The 16566-nt window shown below is 47.4% G+C and overlaps 38 non-coding genes across 38 annotated transcripts; all 38 read right to left on the bottom strand.

Annotated features, from left to right (window-relative positions):
• Window positions 1–267: 267 nt before the first annotated feature.
• On the bottom strand, window positions 268–339 carry TRNAP-UGG (transfer RNA proline (anticodon UGG)). The gene has a single exon. It is a non-coding gene; the product is annotated as a tRNA-Pro (tRNA).
• A 209-nt stretch (window positions 340–548) lies between these two features.
• Window positions 549–620, bottom strand: TRNAP-AGG (transfer RNA proline (anticodon AGG)). Its single transcript has one exon. It is a non-coding gene; the product is annotated as a tRNA-Pro (tRNA).
• A 482-nt stretch (window positions 621–1102) lies between these two features.
• On the bottom strand, window positions 1103–1174 carry TRNAP-AGG (transfer RNA proline (anticodon AGG)). The gene has a single exon. It is a non-coding gene; the product is annotated as a tRNA-Pro (tRNA).
• Window positions 1175–1652: 478 nt separating this feature from the next.
• On the bottom strand, window positions 1653–1725 carry TRNAP-CGG (transfer RNA proline (anticodon CGG)). Its single transcript has one exon. It is a non-coding gene; the product is annotated as a tRNA-Pro (tRNA).
• A 202-nt stretch (window positions 1726–1927) lies between these two features.
• TRNAP-CGG (transfer RNA proline (anticodon CGG)) lies at window positions 1928–1998 on the bottom strand. The gene has a single exon. It is a non-coding gene; the product is annotated as a tRNA-Pro (tRNA).
• Window positions 1999–2199: 201 nt separating this feature from the next.
• Window positions 2200–2272, bottom strand: TRNAP-UGG (transfer RNA proline (anticodon UGG)). The gene has a single exon. It is a non-coding gene; the product is annotated as a tRNA-Pro (tRNA).
• Window positions 2273–2481: 209 nt separating this feature from the next.
• Window positions 2482–2553, bottom strand: TRNAP-UGG (transfer RNA proline (anticodon UGG)). Its single transcript has one exon. It is a non-coding gene; the product is annotated as a tRNA-Pro (tRNA).
• Window positions 2554–2762: 209 nt separating this feature from the next.
• TRNAP-UGG (transfer RNA proline (anticodon UGG)) lies at window positions 2763–2834 on the bottom strand. Its single transcript has one exon. It is a non-coding gene; the product is annotated as a tRNA-Pro (tRNA).
• A 209-nt stretch (window positions 2835–3043) lies between these two features.
• On the bottom strand, window positions 3044–3115 carry TRNAP-UGG (transfer RNA proline (anticodon UGG)). The gene has a single exon. It is a non-coding gene; the product is annotated as a tRNA-Pro (tRNA).
• A 209-nt stretch (window positions 3116–3324) lies between these two features.
• TRNAP-UGG (transfer RNA proline (anticodon UGG)) lies at window positions 3325–3396 on the bottom strand. The gene has a single exon. It is a non-coding gene; the product is annotated as a tRNA-Pro (tRNA).
• Window positions 3397–3605: 209 nt separating this feature from the next.
• On the bottom strand, window positions 3606–3677 carry TRNAP-UGG (transfer RNA proline (anticodon UGG)). Its single transcript has one exon. It is a non-coding gene; the product is annotated as a tRNA-Pro (tRNA).
• A 209-nt stretch (window positions 3678–3886) lies between these two features.
• On the bottom strand, window positions 3887–3958 carry TRNAP-AGG (transfer RNA proline (anticodon AGG)). The gene has a single exon. It is a non-coding gene; the product is annotated as a tRNA-Pro (tRNA).
• A 490-nt stretch (window positions 3959–4448) lies between these two features.
• On the bottom strand, window positions 4449–4520 carry TRNAP-UGG (transfer RNA proline (anticodon UGG)). Its single transcript has one exon. It is a non-coding gene; the product is annotated as a tRNA-Pro (tRNA).
• An 838-nt stretch (window positions 4521–5358) lies between these two features.
• Window positions 5359–5430, bottom strand: TRNAP-AGG (transfer RNA proline (anticodon AGG)). The gene has a single exon. It is a non-coding gene; the product is annotated as a tRNA-Pro (tRNA).
• A 210-nt stretch (window positions 5431–5640) lies between these two features.
• On the bottom strand, window positions 5641–5712 carry TRNAP-AGG (transfer RNA proline (anticodon AGG)). Its single transcript has one exon. It is a non-coding gene; the product is annotated as a tRNA-Pro (tRNA).
• Window positions 5713–6195: 483 nt separating this feature from the next.
• TRNAP-CGG (transfer RNA proline (anticodon CGG)) lies at window positions 6196–6267 on the bottom strand. The gene has a single exon. It is a non-coding gene; the product is annotated as a tRNA-Pro (tRNA).
• Window positions 6268–6476: 209 nt separating this feature from the next.
• TRNAP-UGG (transfer RNA proline (anticodon UGG)) lies at window positions 6477–6548 on the bottom strand. Its single transcript has one exon. It is a non-coding gene; the product is annotated as a tRNA-Pro (tRNA).
• A 490-nt stretch (window positions 6549–7038) lies between these two features.
• Window positions 7039–7110, bottom strand: TRNAP-UGG (transfer RNA proline (anticodon UGG)). Its single transcript has one exon. It is a non-coding gene; the product is annotated as a tRNA-Pro (tRNA).
• Window positions 7111–7598: 488 nt separating this feature from the next.
• TRNAP-UGG (transfer RNA proline (anticodon UGG)) lies at window positions 7599–7670 on the bottom strand. The gene has a single exon. It is a non-coding gene; the product is annotated as a tRNA-Pro (tRNA).
• Window positions 7671–7878: 208 nt separating this feature from the next.
• On the bottom strand, window positions 7879–7950 carry TRNAP-AGG (transfer RNA proline (anticodon AGG)). The gene has a single exon. It is a non-coding gene; the product is annotated as a tRNA-Pro (tRNA).
• A 489-nt stretch (window positions 7951–8439) lies between these two features.
• Window positions 8440–8511, bottom strand: TRNAP-AGG (transfer RNA proline (anticodon AGG)). Its single transcript has one exon. It is a non-coding gene; the product is annotated as a tRNA-Pro (tRNA).
• A 483-nt stretch (window positions 8512–8994) lies between these two features.
• TRNAP-CGG (transfer RNA proline (anticodon CGG)) lies at window positions 8995–9066 on the bottom strand. Its single transcript has one exon. It is a non-coding gene; the product is annotated as a tRNA-Pro (tRNA).
• A 210-nt stretch (window positions 9067–9276) lies between these two features.
• TRNAP-UGG (transfer RNA proline (anticodon UGG)) lies at window positions 9277–9348 on the bottom strand. Its single transcript has one exon. It is a non-coding gene; the product is annotated as a tRNA-Pro (tRNA).
• Window positions 9349–9557: 209 nt separating this feature from the next.
• On the bottom strand, window positions 9558–9629 carry TRNAP-UGG (transfer RNA proline (anticodon UGG)). The gene has a single exon. It is a non-coding gene; the product is annotated as a tRNA-Pro (tRNA).
• Window positions 9630–9838: 209 nt separating this feature from the next.
• Window positions 9839–9910, bottom strand: TRNAP-UGG (transfer RNA proline (anticodon UGG)). The gene has a single exon. It is a non-coding gene; the product is annotated as a tRNA-Pro (tRNA).
• A 488-nt stretch (window positions 9911–10398) lies between these two features.
• TRNAP-UGG (transfer RNA proline (anticodon UGG)) lies at window positions 10399–10470 on the bottom strand. Its single transcript has one exon. It is a non-coding gene; the product is annotated as a tRNA-Pro (tRNA).
• A 771-nt stretch (window positions 10471–11241) lies between these two features.
• On the bottom strand, window positions 11242–11313 carry TRNAP-UGG (transfer RNA proline (anticodon UGG)). The gene has a single exon. It is a non-coding gene; the product is annotated as a tRNA-Pro (tRNA).
• A 567-nt stretch (window positions 11314–11880) lies between these two features.
• TRNAP-UGG (transfer RNA proline (anticodon UGG)) lies at window positions 11881–11952 on the bottom strand. Its single transcript has one exon. It is a non-coding gene; the product is annotated as a tRNA-Pro (tRNA).
• A 209-nt stretch (window positions 11953–12161) lies between these two features.
• On the bottom strand, window positions 12162–12233 carry TRNAP-UGG (transfer RNA proline (anticodon UGG)). The gene has a single exon. It is a non-coding gene; the product is annotated as a tRNA-Pro (tRNA).
• A 488-nt stretch (window positions 12234–12721) lies between these two features.
• Window positions 12722–12793, bottom strand: TRNAP-UGG (transfer RNA proline (anticodon UGG)). The gene has a single exon. It is a non-coding gene; the product is annotated as a tRNA-Pro (tRNA).
• A 490-nt stretch (window positions 12794–13283) lies between these two features.
• Window positions 13284–13355, bottom strand: TRNAP-UGG (transfer RNA proline (anticodon UGG)). Its single transcript has one exon. It is a non-coding gene; the product is annotated as a tRNA-Pro (tRNA).
• A 209-nt stretch (window positions 13356–13564) lies between these two features.
• On the bottom strand, window positions 13565–13636 carry TRNAP-UGG (transfer RNA proline (anticodon UGG)). The gene has a single exon. It is a non-coding gene; the product is annotated as a tRNA-Pro (tRNA).
• Window positions 13637–13845: 209 nt separating this feature from the next.
• Window positions 13846–13917, bottom strand: TRNAP-UGG (transfer RNA proline (anticodon UGG)). Its single transcript has one exon. It is a non-coding gene; the product is annotated as a tRNA-Pro (tRNA).
• A 490-nt stretch (window positions 13918–14407) lies between these two features.
• On the bottom strand, window positions 14408–14479 carry TRNAP-UGG (transfer RNA proline (anticodon UGG)). The gene has a single exon. It is a non-coding gene; the product is annotated as a tRNA-Pro (tRNA).
• Window positions 14480–15050: 571 nt separating this feature from the next.
• TRNAP-UGG (transfer RNA proline (anticodon UGG)) lies at window positions 15051–15122 on the bottom strand. The gene has a single exon. It is a non-coding gene; the product is annotated as a tRNA-Pro (tRNA).
• Window positions 15123–15331: 209 nt separating this feature from the next.
• TRNAP-UGG (transfer RNA proline (anticodon UGG)) lies at window positions 15332–15403 on the bottom strand. The gene has a single exon. It is a non-coding gene; the product is annotated as a tRNA-Pro (tRNA).
• Window positions 15404–15611: 208 nt separating this feature from the next.
• TRNAP-UGG (transfer RNA proline (anticodon UGG)) lies at window positions 15612–15683 on the bottom strand. Its single transcript has one exon. It is a non-coding gene; the product is annotated as a tRNA-Pro (tRNA).
• A 764-nt stretch (window positions 15684–16447) lies between these two features.
• Window positions 16448–16519, bottom strand: TRNAP-UGG (transfer RNA proline (anticodon UGG)). The gene has a single exon. It is a non-coding gene; the product is annotated as a tRNA-Pro (tRNA).
• Window positions 16520–16566: the final 47 nt, after the last annotated feature.

Raw genomic sequence — 16566 nt, 5'->3', positions numbered from 1 at the left:
TTTGAACCCGGGACCTCTCGCACCCAAAGCGAGAATCACACCCCTAGACCAACGAAACGACACGCAGTTGTATGATAATTATCAAGGGGTGTGGAGTGACATCGGCCAACAGGGCTGGGTGGTCAGACCAACGATCCGGCTACACTAGGCAACACTTTAAAGTTGTCTAATAAACAGGTGTGCTTGAGAAAGGAACTTTGCTTAATAGAAATACGAACAATACAAACAAATGACCCCATTTAATATTCCGATCAAAAAGGAAAACGAGGGCTCGTCCGGGATTTGAACCCGGGACCTCTCGCACCCAAAGCGAGAATCATACCCCTAGACCAAGGAGCCGACACGCAGTTGCATGATAATTATCATGGGGTGTGGAGTGACATCGGCCAACAGGGCTGGGTGGTCAGACCAACGATCCGGCCACACTAGACAATACTTTGTAGTTGTCTAATAAACAGCCGTGCTTGAGAAAGGAACTTGGCCTAATAGAAATGCGAACAATACAAACAAATGGCCGCATTTATTACTCCGACCAAAAAGGAAAAAGAGGGCTCGTCCGGGATTTGAACCCGGGACCTCTCGCACCCTAAGCGAGAATCATACCCCTAGACCAACGAGCCGACACGCATTTGCATGATAATTATCATGGGGTGTGGAGTGACATCGGCCAACAGGGCTGGGTGGTCAGACCAACGATCCGTTCACACTAGGCAACACTTGAAAGTTGTCTAATAAACAGGCGTGCTCGAGAAAGAAACTTTGCTTAATAGAAATGCGAACAATACAAACAAATGGCCGCATTTAATACTCCGACAAAAAGGGGGCTCGTTCGGGAATTCAACCCGGGACCTCTCGCACCCGAAGCGAGAATCATACCCCTAGACCAACGAGCCGACGCGCAGTTTCATGATAATTATCATGGGGTGTGGAGTAACATCGGCCAACAGGGCTGGGTGAACAGACCAACGATCTGGCCACACTAGACAATACTTTAAAGTTGTCTAATAAACAGGCGTGCTTGAGAAAGGAACTTTGCTTAATAGAAATGCGAACAATACAAACAAATGGCCGCATTTAATACTCCGACTAAAAAGGAAAAAGAGGGCTCGTCCGGCATTTTAACCCGGGACCTCTCGCACCCTAAGCGAGAATCATACCCCTAGACCAACGAGCCTACATGCAGTTGCATGATAGTTATCATGGGGTGTGGAGTGACATCGGCCAACAGGGCTGGGTGGTCAGACCAACGATCCGTTCACACTAGACAATACTTTATATTTGTCTAATAAACAGGCTTGAAAAAGGAACTTTGCTTAATAGAAATGTGAACAATACAAACAAATGGCCGCATTTAATACTCCGACCAAAAAGGAAAAAGAGGGCTCGTCTGGGATCTTAACCCGGGACCTCTCGCACCCTAAGCGAGAATCATACCCCTAGACCAACGAGCCTACACGCAGTTGCATGATAATTATAATGGGGTGTGGAGTGACATCGGCCAACAGGGCTGGGTTGTCAGATCAACGATCCGTTCACACTAGGCAACACTTGAAAGTTGTCTAATAAACAGGCGTGGTTGAGAAAGAAACTTTACCTAATAGAAATGCGAACAATACAAACAAATGGCCGCATTTATTACTCCGACCAAAAAGAGCGCTCGTCCGGGATTTGAAACCGGGACCTCTCGCACCCGAAGCGAGAATCATACCCCTAGACCAACGAGCCGACACGCAGTTTCATGATAATTATCATGGGGTGTGGAGTGACATCGGCCAACAGGGTTGGGTGGTCAGACCAACGATCCGGCCACACTAGACAATACTTTAAAGTTGTCTAATAAACAGGCGTGCTTGAGAAAGAAACTTTACCTAATAGAAATGCGAACAATACAAACAAATGGCTGCAGTTATTACTCCGATCAAAAAGAGGGCTCGTCCGGGATTTGAACCCGGGACCCCTCGCACCCGAAGCGAGAATCATACCCTAGACCAACGAGCCTACACGCAGTTGCATGATAATTATCATGGGGTGTGGAGTAACATCGGCCAACAGGGCTGGGTGGTCAGACCAACGATCCGTTCACACTAGGCAACACTTGAAAGTTGTCTAATAAACAGGCGTGGTTGAGAAAGAAACTTTACCTAATAGAAATGCGAACAATACAAACAAATGGCCGCATTTATTACTCCGACCAAAAAGAGCGCTCGTCCGGGATTTGAAACCGGGACCTCTCGCACCCAAAGCGAGAATCATACCCCTAGACCAACGAGCCGACACGCAGTTGCATGATAATTATCATGGGGTGTGGAGTGACATCGGCCAACAGGGCTGGGTGGTCAGACCAACGATCCGGCTACACTAGGCAACACTTTAAAGTTGTCTAATAAACAGGCATGCTTGAGAAAGGAACTTTGCTTAATAAAAATGCGAATAATACAAACATATGGCCACATTTAATACTCCGACCAAAAAGGAAAACGAGGGCTCATCCGGGATTTGAACCCGGGACCTCTCGCACCCAAAGCGAGAATCATACCCCTAGACCAACGAGCCGCCACGCAGTTGCATGATAATTATCATGGGGTGTGGAGTGACATCGGCCAACAGGGCTGGGTGGTCGGACCAACGATATGGCTACACTAGGCAACACTTTAAAGTTGTCTAATAAACAGGTGTGCTTGAGAAAGGAACTTTGCTTAATTGAAATGCGAACAATACAAACAAATGACCACATTTAATATTCCGATCAAAAAGTAAAACGAGGGCTCGTCCGGGATTTGAACCCGGGACCTCTCGCACCCAAAGCGAGAATCATACCCCTAGACCAACGAGCCGACACGCAGTTGCATGATAATTATCATGGGGTGTGGATTGACATCGGCCAACAGGGCTGGATGGTCAGACGAACAATCCGGCCACACTAGACAATACTTTAAAGTTGACTAATAAACAGGCGTGCTTGAGAAAGAAACTTTGCCTAATAGAAATGCGAACAATACAAACAAATGGCCACATTTAATACTCCGACCGAAAAGGAAAACGAGGGCTCGTCCGGGATTTGAACCCGGGACCTCTCGCACCCAAAGCGAGAATCACACCCCTAGACCAACGAGCCGACACGCAGTTGCATGATAATTATCATGGGGTGTGGAGTGACATCGGCCAACAGGGCTGGGTGGTCATATCAACGATCCGGCTACACTAGGCAACACTTTAAAGTTGTCTAATAAACAGGCGTGCTTGAGAAAGAAACTTTGCCTAATAGAAATGCGAACAATACAAACAAATGGCCACATTTAATACTCCGACCGAAAAGGAAAACGAGGGCTCGTCCGGGATTTGAACCCGGGACCTCTCGCACCCACAGCGAGAATCATACCCCTGGACCAACGAGCCGACACGCACTTGCATGATAATTATCATGGGGTGTGGAGTGACATCGGCCAACAGGGCTGGGTGGTCAGACCAACGATCCGGCTACACTAGGCAACACTTTAAAGTTGTCTAATAAAGAGGCATGCTTGAGAAAGGAACTTTGCTTAATAAAAATGCGAATAATACAAACATATGGCCACATTTAATACTCCGACCAAAAAGAAAAACGAGGGCTCGTCCGGGATTTGAACCCGGGACCTCTCGCACCCAAAGCGAGAATCACACCCCTAGACCAACGAGCCGACACGCAGTTGCATGATAATTATCATGGGGTGTGGAGTGACATCGGCCAACAGGGCTGGGTGGTCAGACCAACGATCCGGCTACACTGGGCAACACTTTGAAGTTGTCTAATAAACAGGCGTGCTTGAGAAAGGAACTTGGCTTAATAGAAATGCGAACAATACAAACAAATGGCCGCATTGAATACTCCGACCAAAAAGGAAAAAGAGGGCTCGTCCGGGATTTGAACCCGGGACCTCTCGCACCCTAAGTGAGAATCATACCCCTAGACCAACGAGCCGACACGCAGTTTCATGATAATTATCATGGGGTGTGGAGTGACATCGGCCAACAGGGCTGGGTGGTCAGACGAACGATCCGGCCACACTAGGCAACACTTTAAAGTTGTCTAATAAACAGGCATGCTTGAGAAAGGAACTTTGCTTAATAGAAATGCCAATAATACAAACATATGGCCGCATTTATTACTCCGACCAAAAAGGAAAGAGAGGGCTCGTCAGGGATTTGAACCCGGGACCTCTCGCACCCAAAGCGAGAATCGTATCCCTAGACCAACGAGACGACGCGCAGTTTCATGATAATTATATTGGGGTGTGGAGTGACATCGGCCAACAGGGCTGGGTGGTCAGGCCAACGATCCGGCCACACTAGACAATACTTTGAAGTTGTCTAATAAACAGGCGTGCTTGAGAAAGGAACTTTGCTTAATAAAAATGCGAATAATACAAACATATGGCCACATTTATTACTCCGACAAAAAAGGAAAACAAGGGCTCGTCCGGGATTTGAACCCGGGACCTCTCGCACCCAAAGCGAGAATCACACCCCTAGACCAACGAGCCGACACGCAGTTGCATGATAATTATCATGGGGTGTGGAGTGACATCAGCAAACAGGGCTGGGTGGTCAGACCAACGATCCGGCTACACTAGGCAACACTTTAAAGTTGTCTAATAAACAGGCGTGCTTGAGAAAGGAACTTTGATTGATTGATTGATTGATTGATATGTGGGGTTTAACGTCCCAAAACCACTATATGATTATGTGAGAAAGGACCTTTGCTTAATAGAAATGCGAACAATACTAAGAAATGGCCACATTTAATACTGCGACCGAAAAGGAAAACGAGGGCTCGTCCGGGAATTGAACACGGGGCCAAAGCGAGAATCATACCCCTAGACCAACGAGCCGACACGCAGTTGCATGATAATTATCATGGGGTGTGGAGTGACATCGGCCAACAGGGCTGGGTGGTCAGACCAACGATCCGGCTACACTAGGCAACACTTTAAAGTTGTCTAATAAAGAGGCATGCTTGAGAAAGGAACTTTGCTTAATAAAAATGCGAATAATACAAACATATGGCCATATTTAATACTCCGACCAAAAAGAAAAACGAGGGCTCGTCCGGGATTTTAACCCGGGAACTCTCGCACCCAAAGCGAGAATCACACCCCTAGACCAACGAGCCGACACGCAGTTGCATGATAATTATCATGGGGTGTGGAGTGACATCGGCCAACAGGGCTGGGTGGTCAGACCAACGATCCGGCTACACTGGGCAACACTTTGAAGTTGTCTAATAAACAGGCGTGCTTGAGGAAGGAACTTGGCTTAATAGAAATGCGAACAATACAAACAAATGGCCGCATTTAATTCTCCGACCAAAAAGGAAAAAGAGGGCTCGCCCGGGATTTGAACCCGGGACCTCTCGCACCCTAAGCGAGAATCATACCCCTAGACCAACGAGCCGACACGCAGTTTCATGATAATTATCATGGGGTGTGGAGTAACATCGGTCAACAGGGCTGGGTGGTCATACCAACGATCCGGCCACACTAGACAATACTTTAAAGATGTCTAATAAACAGGCGTGCTTGAGAAAGGAACTTTGCTTAATAGAAATGCGAACAATACAAACAGATGGCCGCATTTAATACTCCGACCAAAAAAGGAAAAACAGGGCTCCTCCGGAATTTGAACCCGGGACCTCTCGCACCCTAAGCGAGAATCATACCCCTAGACCAACGAGCCGACACGCAGCCGCATGATAATTATCATGGAGTGTGGAGTGACATCGGCCAACACGGCTGGGTGGTCAGACCAACGATCCGTTCACACTAGGCAACACTTGAAAGTTGTCTAATAAACAGGCGTGCTTGAGAAAGAAACTTTGCCTAATCGAAATGCGAACAATACAAACAAATGGCCGCATTTAATACTCCGATCAAAAAGGAAAAAGAGGGCTCGTCTGGGATCTTAACCCGGGACCTCTCGCACCCTAAGCGAGAATCATACCCCTAGACCAACGAGCCTACACGCAGTTGCATGATAATTATAATGGGGTGTGGAGTGACATCGGCCAACAGGGCTGGGTGGTCAGACCAACGATCCGTTCACACTAGGCAACACTTGAAAGTTGTCTAATAAACAGGCGTGGTTGAGAAAGAAACTTTACCTAATAGAAATGCGAACAATACAAACAAATGGCCGCATTTATTACTCCGACCAAAAAGAGGGCTCGTCCGGGATTTGAAACCGGGACCTCTCGCACCCGAAGCGAGAATCATACCCCTAGACCAACGAGCCGACACGCAGTTTCATGATAATTATCATGGGGTGTGGAGTGACATCGGCCAACAGGGTTGGGTGGTCAGACCAACGATCCGGCCACACTAGACAATACTTTAAAGTTGTCTAATAAACAGGCGTGCTTGAGAAAGAAACTTTGCTTAATAGAAATGCGAACAATACAAACAAATGGCCACATTTAATACTGCGACCGAAAAGGAAAACGAGGGCTCGTCCGGGATTTGAACCCGGGACCTCTCGCACCCAAAGCGAGAATCATACCCCTAGACCAACGAGCCGACACGCAGTTGCATGATAATTATCATGGGGTGTGGAGTGACATCGGCCAACAGGGCTGGGTGGTCAGACCAACGATCCGGCTACACTAGGCAACACTTTCAAGTTGTCTAATAAACAGGCGTGCTTGAGAAAGGAACTTTGCTTAATAGAAATGCGAACAATACAAACAAATGGCCACATTTATTACTCCGACCAAAAAGGAAAACGAGGGCACGTCCGGGATTTGAACCCGGGACCTCTCGCACCCAAAGCGAGAATCATATGCCTAGACCAACGAGCCGACACGCAGTTGCATGATAATTATCATGGGGTGTGGAGTGACATCGGCCAACAGGGCTGGGTGGTCAGACCAACGATCCGGCTACACTAGGCAACACTTTAAAGTTGTCTAATAAACAGGTGTGCTTGAGAAAGGAACTTTGCTTAATGGAAATGCGAACAATACAAACAAATGACCACATTTAATATTCCGATCAAAAAGGAAAACGTGGGCTCGTCCGAGATTTGAACCCGGGACCTCTCGCACCCAAAGCGAGAATCATACCCCTAGACCAACGAGCCGACACGCAGTTGCATGATAATTATCATGGGGTGTGGAGTGACATCGGCCAACAGGGCTGGGTGGTCAGACGAACGATCCGGCCACACTAGGACACTTTAAAGTTGTCTAATAAACAGGCATGCTTGAGAAAGGAACTTTGCTTAATAGAAATGCGAATAATACAAACATATGGCCGCATTTATTACTCCGACCAAAAAGGAAAGAGAGGGCTCGTCTGGGATTTGAACCCGGGACCTCTCGCACCCAAAGAGAGAATCATACCCCTAGACCAACGAGACGACGCGCAGTTTTATGATAATTATCTTGGGGTGTGAAGTGACATCGGCCAACAGGGCTGGGTGGTCAGGCCAACGATCCGGCCACACTAGACAATACTTTAAAGTTGACTAATAAACAGGCGTGCTTGAGAAAGAAACTTTGCTTAATAGAAATGCGAACAATACAAACAAATGGCCACATTTAATACTCCGACCGAAAAGGAAAACGAGGGCTCGTCCGGGATTTAAACCCGGGACCTCTCGCACCCAAAGCAAGAATCATACCCCTAGACCAACGAGCCGACACGCAGTTGCATGATAATTATCATGGGGTGTGGAGTGACATCGGCCAACAGGGCTGGGTGGTCAGACCAACGATCCGGCTACACTAGGCAACACTTTAAAGTTGTCTAATAAACAGGCGTGCTTGAGAAAGGAATTGGCTTAATAGAAATGCGAACAATACAAACACATAGCCGCATTTAATACTCCGACCAAAAAGGAAAAAGAGGGCTCGTCCGGGATTTGAACCCGGGACCTCTCGCACCCTAAGCGAGAATCATACCCCTAGACCAACGAGCCGACACGCAGCTGCATGATAATTATCATGGGGTGTGGAGTGACATCGGCCAACACGGCTGGGTGGTCAGACCAACGATCCGTTCACACTAGGCAACACTTGAAAGTTGTCTAATAAACAGGCGTGCTTGAGAAAGAAACTTTGCCTAATCGAAATGCGAACAATACAAACAAATGGCCGCATTTAATACTCCGACCAAAAAGGAAAAAGAGGGCTTGTCTGGGATCTTAACCCGGGACCTCTCGCACCCAAAGCGAGAATCATACCCCTAGACCAACGAGCCGACACGCAGTTGCACGATAATTATCATGGGGTGTGGAGTGACATCGGCCAACAGGGCTGGGTGGTCAGACCAACGATCCGGCTACACTAGGCAACACTTTAAAGTTGTCTAATAAACAGGCATGCTTGAGAAAGGAATTGGCTTAATAGAAATGCGAACAATACAAACAAATAGCCGCATTTAATACTCCGACCAAAAAGGGAAAAGAGGGCTCGTCCGGGATTTGAACCCGGGACCTCTCGCACCCTAAGCAAGAATCACACCCCTAGACCAACGAGCCGACACGCAGCTGCATGATAACTATCATGGGGTGTGGAGTGACATCGGCCAACACGGCTGGGTGGTCAGACCAACGATCCGTTCACACTAGGCAACACTTGAAAGTTGTCTAATAAACAGGCGTGCTTGAGAAAGAAACTTTGCCTAATCGAAATGCGAACAATACAAACAAATGGCCGCATTTAATACTCCGACCAAAAAGGAAAAAGAGGGCTCGTCTGGGATCTTAACCCGGGACCTCTCGCACCCTAAGCGAGAATCATACCCCTAGACCAACGAGCCTACACGCAGTTGCATGATAATTATAATGGGGTGTGGAGTGACATCGGCCAACAGGGCTGGGTGGTCAGACCAACGATCCGTTCACACTAGGCAACACTTGAAAGTTGTCTAATAAACAGGCGTGGTTGAGAAAGAAACTTTACCTAATAGAAATGCGAACAATACAAACAAATGGCCGCATTTATTACTCCGACCAAAAAGAGGGCTCGTCCGGGATTTGAAACCGGGACCTCTCGCACCCGAAGCGAGAATCATACCCCTAGACCAACGAGCCGACACGCAGTTTCATGATAATTATCATGGGGTTGTGGAGTGACATCGGCCAACAGGGTTGGGTGGTCAGACCAACGATCCGGCCACACTAGACAATACTTTAAATTTGTCTAATAAACAGGCGTGCTTGAGAAAGAAACTTTGCTTAATAGAAATGCGAACAATACAAACAAATGGCCACATTTAATACTGCGACCGAAAAGGAAAACGAGGGCTCGTCCGGGATTTGAACCCGGGACCTCTCGCACCCAAAGCGAGAATCATACCCCTAGACCAACGAGCCGACACGCAGTTGCATGATAATTATCATGGGGTGTGGAGTGACATCAGCCAACAGGGCTGGGTGGTCAGACCAACGATCCGGCTACACTAGGCAACACTTACAAGTTGTCTAATAAACAGGCGTGCTTGAGAAAGGAACTTTGCTTAATAGAAATGCGAACAATACAAACAAATGGCCACATTTAATACACCGACCAAAAAGGAAAACGAGGGCACGTCCGGGATTTGAACCCGGGACCTCTCGCACCCAAAGCGAGAATCATACCCCTAGACCAACGAGCCGACACGCAGTTGCATGATAATTATCATGGGGTGTGGAGTGACATCGGCCAACAGGGCTGGGTGGTCAGACCAACGATCCGGCTACACTAGGCAACACTTTAAAGTTGTCTAATAAACAGGTGTGCTTGAGAAAGGAACTCATCTTAATAGAAATTCGAACAATACAAACAAATGACCACATTTAATATTCCGATCAAAAAGGAAAACGAGGGCTCGTCCGAGATTTGAACCCGGGACCTCTCGCACCCAAAGCGAGAATCATACCCCTAGATCAACGAGCCGACACGCAGTTGCATGATAATTATCATGTGGTGTGGAGTGACATCGGCCAACAGGGCTGGGTGGTCAGACGAACGATCCGGCCACACTAGGACACGTTAAAGTTGTCTAATAAACAGGCATGCTTGAGAAAGGAACTTTGCTTAATAGAATTGCGAATAATACAAACATATGGCCGCATTTATTACTCCGACCAAAAAGGAAAGAGAGGGCTCGTCCGGGATTTGAACCCGGGACCTCTCGCACCCAAAGAGAGAATCATACCCCTAGACCAACGAGACGACGCGCAGTTTCATGATAATTATCTTGGGGTGTGGAGTGACATCGGCCAACAGGGCTGGGTGGTCAGGCCAACGATCCGGCCACACTAGACAATACTTTAAAGTTGACTAATAAACAGGCGTGCTTGAGAAAGAAACTTTGCTTAATAGAAATGCGAACAATACAAACAAATGGCCACATTTAATACTCCGACCGAAAAGGAAAACGAGGGCTCGTCCGGGATTTAAACCCGGGACCTCTCGCACCCAAAGCAAGAATCATACCCCTAGACCAACGAGCCGACACGCAGTTGCATGATAATTATCATGGGGTGTGGAGTGACATCGGCCAACAGGGCTGGGTGGTCAGACCAACGATCCGGCTACACTAGGCAACACTTTCAAGTTGTCTAATAAACAGGCGTGCTTGAGAAAGGAACTTTGCTTAATAGAAATGCGAACAATACAAACAAATGGCCACATTTAATACTCCGACCAAAAAGGAAAACGAGGGCACGTCCGGGATTTTAATCCGGGACCTCTCGCACCCAAAGCGAGAATCATACCCCTAGACCAACGAGCCGACACGCAGTTGCATGATAATTATCATGGGGTGTGGAGTGACATCGGCCAACAGGGCTGGGTGGTCAGACCAACGATCCGGCTACACTAGGCAACACTTTAAAGTTGTCTAATAAACAGGCATGCTTGAGAAAGGAACTTTGCTTAATAGAAATGCGAATAATACAAACATATGGCCGCATTTATTACTCCGACCAAAAAGGAAAGAGAGGGCTCGTCCGGGATTTGAACCCGGGACCTCTCGCACCCAAAGCGAGAATCATATCCCTAGACCAACGAGACGACGCGCAGTTTCATGATAATTATCTTGAGGTGTGGAGTGACATCGGCCAACAGGGCTGGGTGGTCAGGCCAATGATCCGGCCACACTAGACAATACTTTGAAGTTGTCTAATAAACAGCCGTGCTTGAGAAAGGAACTTTGCTTAATAAAAATGCGAATAATACAAACATATGGCCACATTTATTACTCCGACCAAAAAGGAAAACGAGGGCTCGTCCGGGATTTGAACCCGGGACCTCTCGCACCCAAAGCGAGAATCACACCCCTAGACCAACGAGCCGACACGCAGTTGCATGATAATTATCATGGGGTGTGGAGTGACATCAGCAAACAGGGCTGGGTGGTCAGACCAACGATCCGGCTACACTAGGCAACACTTTAAAGTTGTCTAATAAACAGGCGTGCTTGAGAAAGGAACTTTGATTGATTGATTGATTGATTGATATGTGGGGTTTAACGTCCCAAAACCACTATATGATTATGTGAGAAAGGACCTTTGCTTGATAGAAATGCGAACAATACAAAGAAATGGCCACATTTATTACTGCGACCAAAAAGGAAAACGAGGGCTCGTCCGGGATTTGAACCCGGGGCCTCTAGTACCCAAAGCGAGAATCATACCCCTAGACCAACGAGCCGACACGCAGTTGCATGATAATTATCATGGGGTGTGGAGTGACATCGGCCAACAGGGCTGGGTGGTCAGACCAACAATCCGGCTACACTAGGCAACACTTTGAAGTTGTCTAATAAACAGGCATGCTTGAGAAAGGAACTTTGCTTATTAGAAATGCGAACAATACAAACAAATGGCCACATTTATTACTCCGAACAAAAAGGAAAACGAGGGCTCGTCCGGGATTTGAACCCGGGACCTATCGCACCCAAAGCGAGAATCATACCCCTAGACCAACGAGCCGACACGCAGTTGCATGATAATTATCATGGGGTGTGGAGTGACATCGGCCAACAGGGCTGGGTGGTCAGACCAACAATCCGGCTACACTAGGCAACACTTTGAAGTTGTCTAATAAACAGGCATGCTTGAGAAAGGAACTTTGCTTAATGGAAATGCGAACAATACAAACAAATGACCACATTTAATATTCCGATCAAAAAGGAAAACGAGGGCTCGTCCGAGATTTGAACCCGGGACCTCTCGCACCCAAAGCGAGAATCATACCCCTAGACCAACGAGCCGACACGCAGTTGCATGATAATTATCATGGGGTGTGGAGTGACATCGGCCAACAGGGCTGGGTGGTCAGACGAACGATCCGGCCACACTAGGACACTTTAAAGTTGTCTAATAAACAGGCATGCTTGAGAAAGGAACTTTGCCTAATAGAAATGCGAATAATACAAACATATGGCCGTATTTATTACTCCGACCAAAAAGGAAAGAGAGGGCTCGTCTGGGATTTGAACCCGGGACCTCTCGCACCCAAAGAGAGAATCATACCCCTAGACTAACGAGACAGCGCGCAGTTTCATGATAATTATCTTGGGGTGTGAAGTGACATCGGCCAACAGGGCTGGGTGGTCAGGCCAACGATCCGGCCACACTAGACAATACTTTAAAGTTGACTAATAAACAGGCGTGCTTGAGAAAGAAACTTTGCTTAATAGAAATGCGAACAATACAAACAAATGGCCACATTTAATACTCCGACCGAAAAGGAAAACTAGGGCTCGTCCGGGATTTAAACCCGGGACCTCTCGCACCCAAAGCAAGAATCATACCCCTAGACCAACGAGCCGACACGCAGCTGCATGATAATTATCATGGGGTGTGGAGTGACATCGGCCAACACGGCTGGGTGGTCAGACCAACGATCCGTTCACACTAGGCAACACTTGAAAGTTGTCTAATAAACAGGCGTGCTTGAGAAAGAAACTTTGCCTAATCGAAATGCGAACAATACAAACAAATGGCCGCATTTAATACTCCGACCAAAAAGGAAAAAGAGGGCTTGTCTGGGATCTTAACCCGGGACCTCTCGCACCCAAAGCGAGAATCATACCCCTAGACCAACGAGCCGACACGCAGTTGCATGATAATTATCATGGGGTGTGGAGTGACATCGGCCAACAGGGCTGGGTGGTCAGACCAACGATCCGGCTACACTAGGCAACACTTTAAAGTTGTCTAATAAACAGGCATGCTTGAGAAAGGAACTTTGCTTAATAAAAATGCGAATAATACAAACAAATGGCCACATTTAATACTCCGACCGAAAAGGAAAACGAGGGCTCGTCCGGGATTTAAACCCGGAACCTCTCGCACCCAAAGCAAGAATCATACCCCTAGACCAACGAGCCGACACGCAGTTGCATGATAATTATCATGGGGTGTGGAGTGACATCGGCCAACAGGGCTGGGTGGTCAGACCAACGATCCGGATACACTAGGCAACACTTTAAAGTTGTCTAATAAACAGGCATGCTTGAGAAAGGAACTTTGCTTAATAAAAATGCGAATAATACAAACATATGGCCACATTTAATACTCCGACCAAAAAGGAAAACGAGGGCTCATCCGGGATTTGAACCCGGGACCTCTCGCACCCAAAGCGAGAATCACACCCTTAGACCAACGAGCCGACACGCAGTTGCATGATAATTATCATGGGGTGTGGAGTGACATCGGCCAACAGGGCTGGGTGGTCAGACCAACGATCCGGCTACACTAGGCAACACTTTAAAGTTGTCTAATAAACAGGTGTGCTTGAGAAAGGAACTTTGCTTAATAGAAATGCGAACAATACAAACAAATGACCACATTTAATATTCCGATCAAAAAGGAAAACGAGGGCTCGTCCGGGATTTGAACCCGGGACCTCTCGCACCCAAAGCGAGAATCATACCCCTAGACCAACGAGCCGACACGCAGTTGCATGATAATTATCATGGGGTGTGGAGTGACATTGGCCAACAGGGCTGGGTGGTCAGACGAACGATCCGGCCACACTAGGCAACACTTTAAAGTTGTCTAATAAACAGGCATGCTTGAGAAAGGAACTTTGCTTAATAGAAATGCGAATAATACAAACATATGGCCGCATTTATTACTCCGACCAAAAAGGAAAGAGAGGGCTCGTCCGGGATTTGAACCCGGGACCTCTCGCACCCAAAGCGAGAATCATATCCCTAGGCCAACGAGACGACGCGCAGTTTCATGATAATTATCTTGAGGTGTGGAGTGACATCGGCCAACAGGGCTGGGTGGTCAGGCCAATGATCCGGCCACACTAGACAATACTTTGAAGTTGTCTAATAAACAGGCGTGCTTGAGAAAGGAACTTTGCTTAATAAAAATGCGAATAATACAAACATATGGCCACATTTATTACTCCGACCAAAAAGGAAAACGAGGGCTCGTCCGGGATTTGAACCCGGGACCTCTCGCACCCAAAGCGAGAATCACACCCCTAGACCAACGAGCCGACACGCAGTTGCATGATAATTATCATGGGGTGTGGAGTGACATCAGCAAACAGGGCTGGGTGGTCAGACCAACGATCCGGCTACACTAGGCAACACTTTAAAGTTGTCTAATAAACAGGCGTGCTTGAGAAAGGAACTTTGATTGATTGATTGATTGATTGATTGATATGTGGGGTTTAACGTCCCAAAACCACTATATGATTATGTGAGAAAGGACCTTTGCTTGATAGAAATGCGAACAATACAAAGAAATGGCCACATTTAATACTGCGACCAAAAAGGAAAAGGAGGGCTCGTCCGGGATTTGAACCCGGGGCCTCTAGTACCCAAAGCGAGAATCATACCCCTAGACCAACGAGCCGACACGCAGTTGCATGATAATTATCATGGGGTGTGGAGTGACATCGGCCAACAGGGCTGGGTGGTCAGACCAACAATCCGGCTACACTAGGCAACACTTTGAAGTTGTCTAATAAACAGGCATGCTTGAGAAAGGAACTTTGCTTAATAGAAATGCGAACAATACAAACAAATGGCCACATTTATTACTCCAAACAAAAAGGAAAACGAGGGCTCGTCCGGGATTTGAACCCGGGACCTATCGCACCCAAAGCGAGAATCATACCCCTAGACCAACGAGCCGACACGCAGTTGCATGATAATTCTCATGGGGTGTGGAGTGACAACGGCCAACAGGGCTGGGTGGTCAGACCAACGATCCGGCTACACTAGGCAACACTTTAAAGTTGTTTAATAAACAGGCGTGCTTGAGAAAGGAACTTTGCTTAATAGAAATGCGAACACTACAAACAAATGACCACATTTAATATTCCGATCAAAAAGGAAAACGAGGGCTCGTCCGGGATTTGAACCCGGGACCTCTCGCACCCAAAGCGAGAATCATACCCCTAGACCAACGAGCCGACACGCAGTTGCATTATAATTATCATGGGGTGTGGAGTGACATCGGCCAACAGGGCTGGGTGGTCAGACGAACGATCCGGCCACACTAGGCAACACTTTAAAGTTCTCTAATAAACAGGCATGCTTGAGAAAGGAACTTTCCCTAATAGAAAAGCGAATAATACAAACATATGGCCGCATTTATACTCCGACCAAAAAGGAAAGAGAGGGCTCATCCGGGATTTGAACCCGGGACCTCTCGCACCCAAAGCGAGAATCATACCCCTAAACCAACGAGCCGACACGCAGTTGCATGATAATTATCATGGGGTGTGGAGTGACAACGGCCAACAGGGCTGGGAGTTCAGACCAACGATCCGGCGACACTAGGCAACACTTTAAAGTTGTCTAATAAACAGGCGTGCTTGAGAAAGGAACTTTGCTTAATAGAAATGCGAAGACTACAAACAAATGACCACATTTAATATTCCGACCAAGAAGGAAAAAGAGGGCTCGTCTGGTATCTTAACCCGGGACCTCTCGCACCCTAAGCGAGAATCATACCCCTAGACCAACGAGCCGACACGCAGTTGCATGATAATTATAATGGGGTGTGGAGTGACATCAGCCAACAGGGCTGGGTGGTCAGACCAACGATCCGTTTCCACTAGGCAACACTTGAATGTTGTCTAATAAACAGGCGTAGTTGAGAAAGAAACTTTACCTAATAGAAATGCGAACAATACAAACAAATGGCCGCATTTATTACTCCGACCAAAAAGAGGGCTCGTCCGGGATTTGAAACCGGGACCTCTCGCACCCAAAGCGAGAATCACACCCCTAGACCAACGAGCCGACACGCAGTTGCATGATAATTATCATGGGGTGTGGAGTGACATCAGCCAACAGGGCTGGGTGGTCAGACCAACGATCCGGCTACACTAGGCAACACTTTCAAGTTGTCTAATAAACAGGCGTGCTTGAGAAAGGAACTTTGCTTAATAGAAATGCGAACAATACAAACAAATGGCCACATTTAATACACCGACCAAAAAGGAAAACGAGGGCACGTCCGGGATTTGAACCCGGGACCTCTCGCACCCAAAGCGAGAATCATACCCCTAGACCAACGAGCCGACACGCAGTTGCATGATAATTATCATGGGGTGTGGAGTGACATCGG

The sequence above is a fragment of the Rhipicephalus microplus genome, chromosome X (genome assembly GCF_043290135.1).
Source record: "Rhipicephalus microplus isolate Deutch F79 chromosome X, USDA_Rmic, whole genome shotgun sequence".
NCBI lineage: Eukaryota > Metazoa > Arthropoda > Arachnida > Ixodida > Ixodidae > Rhipicephalus > Rhipicephalus microplus.
Note: the sequence above shows the minus strand (reverse complement) of the source record. Positions and strands in the feature narration are given on the sequence as shown.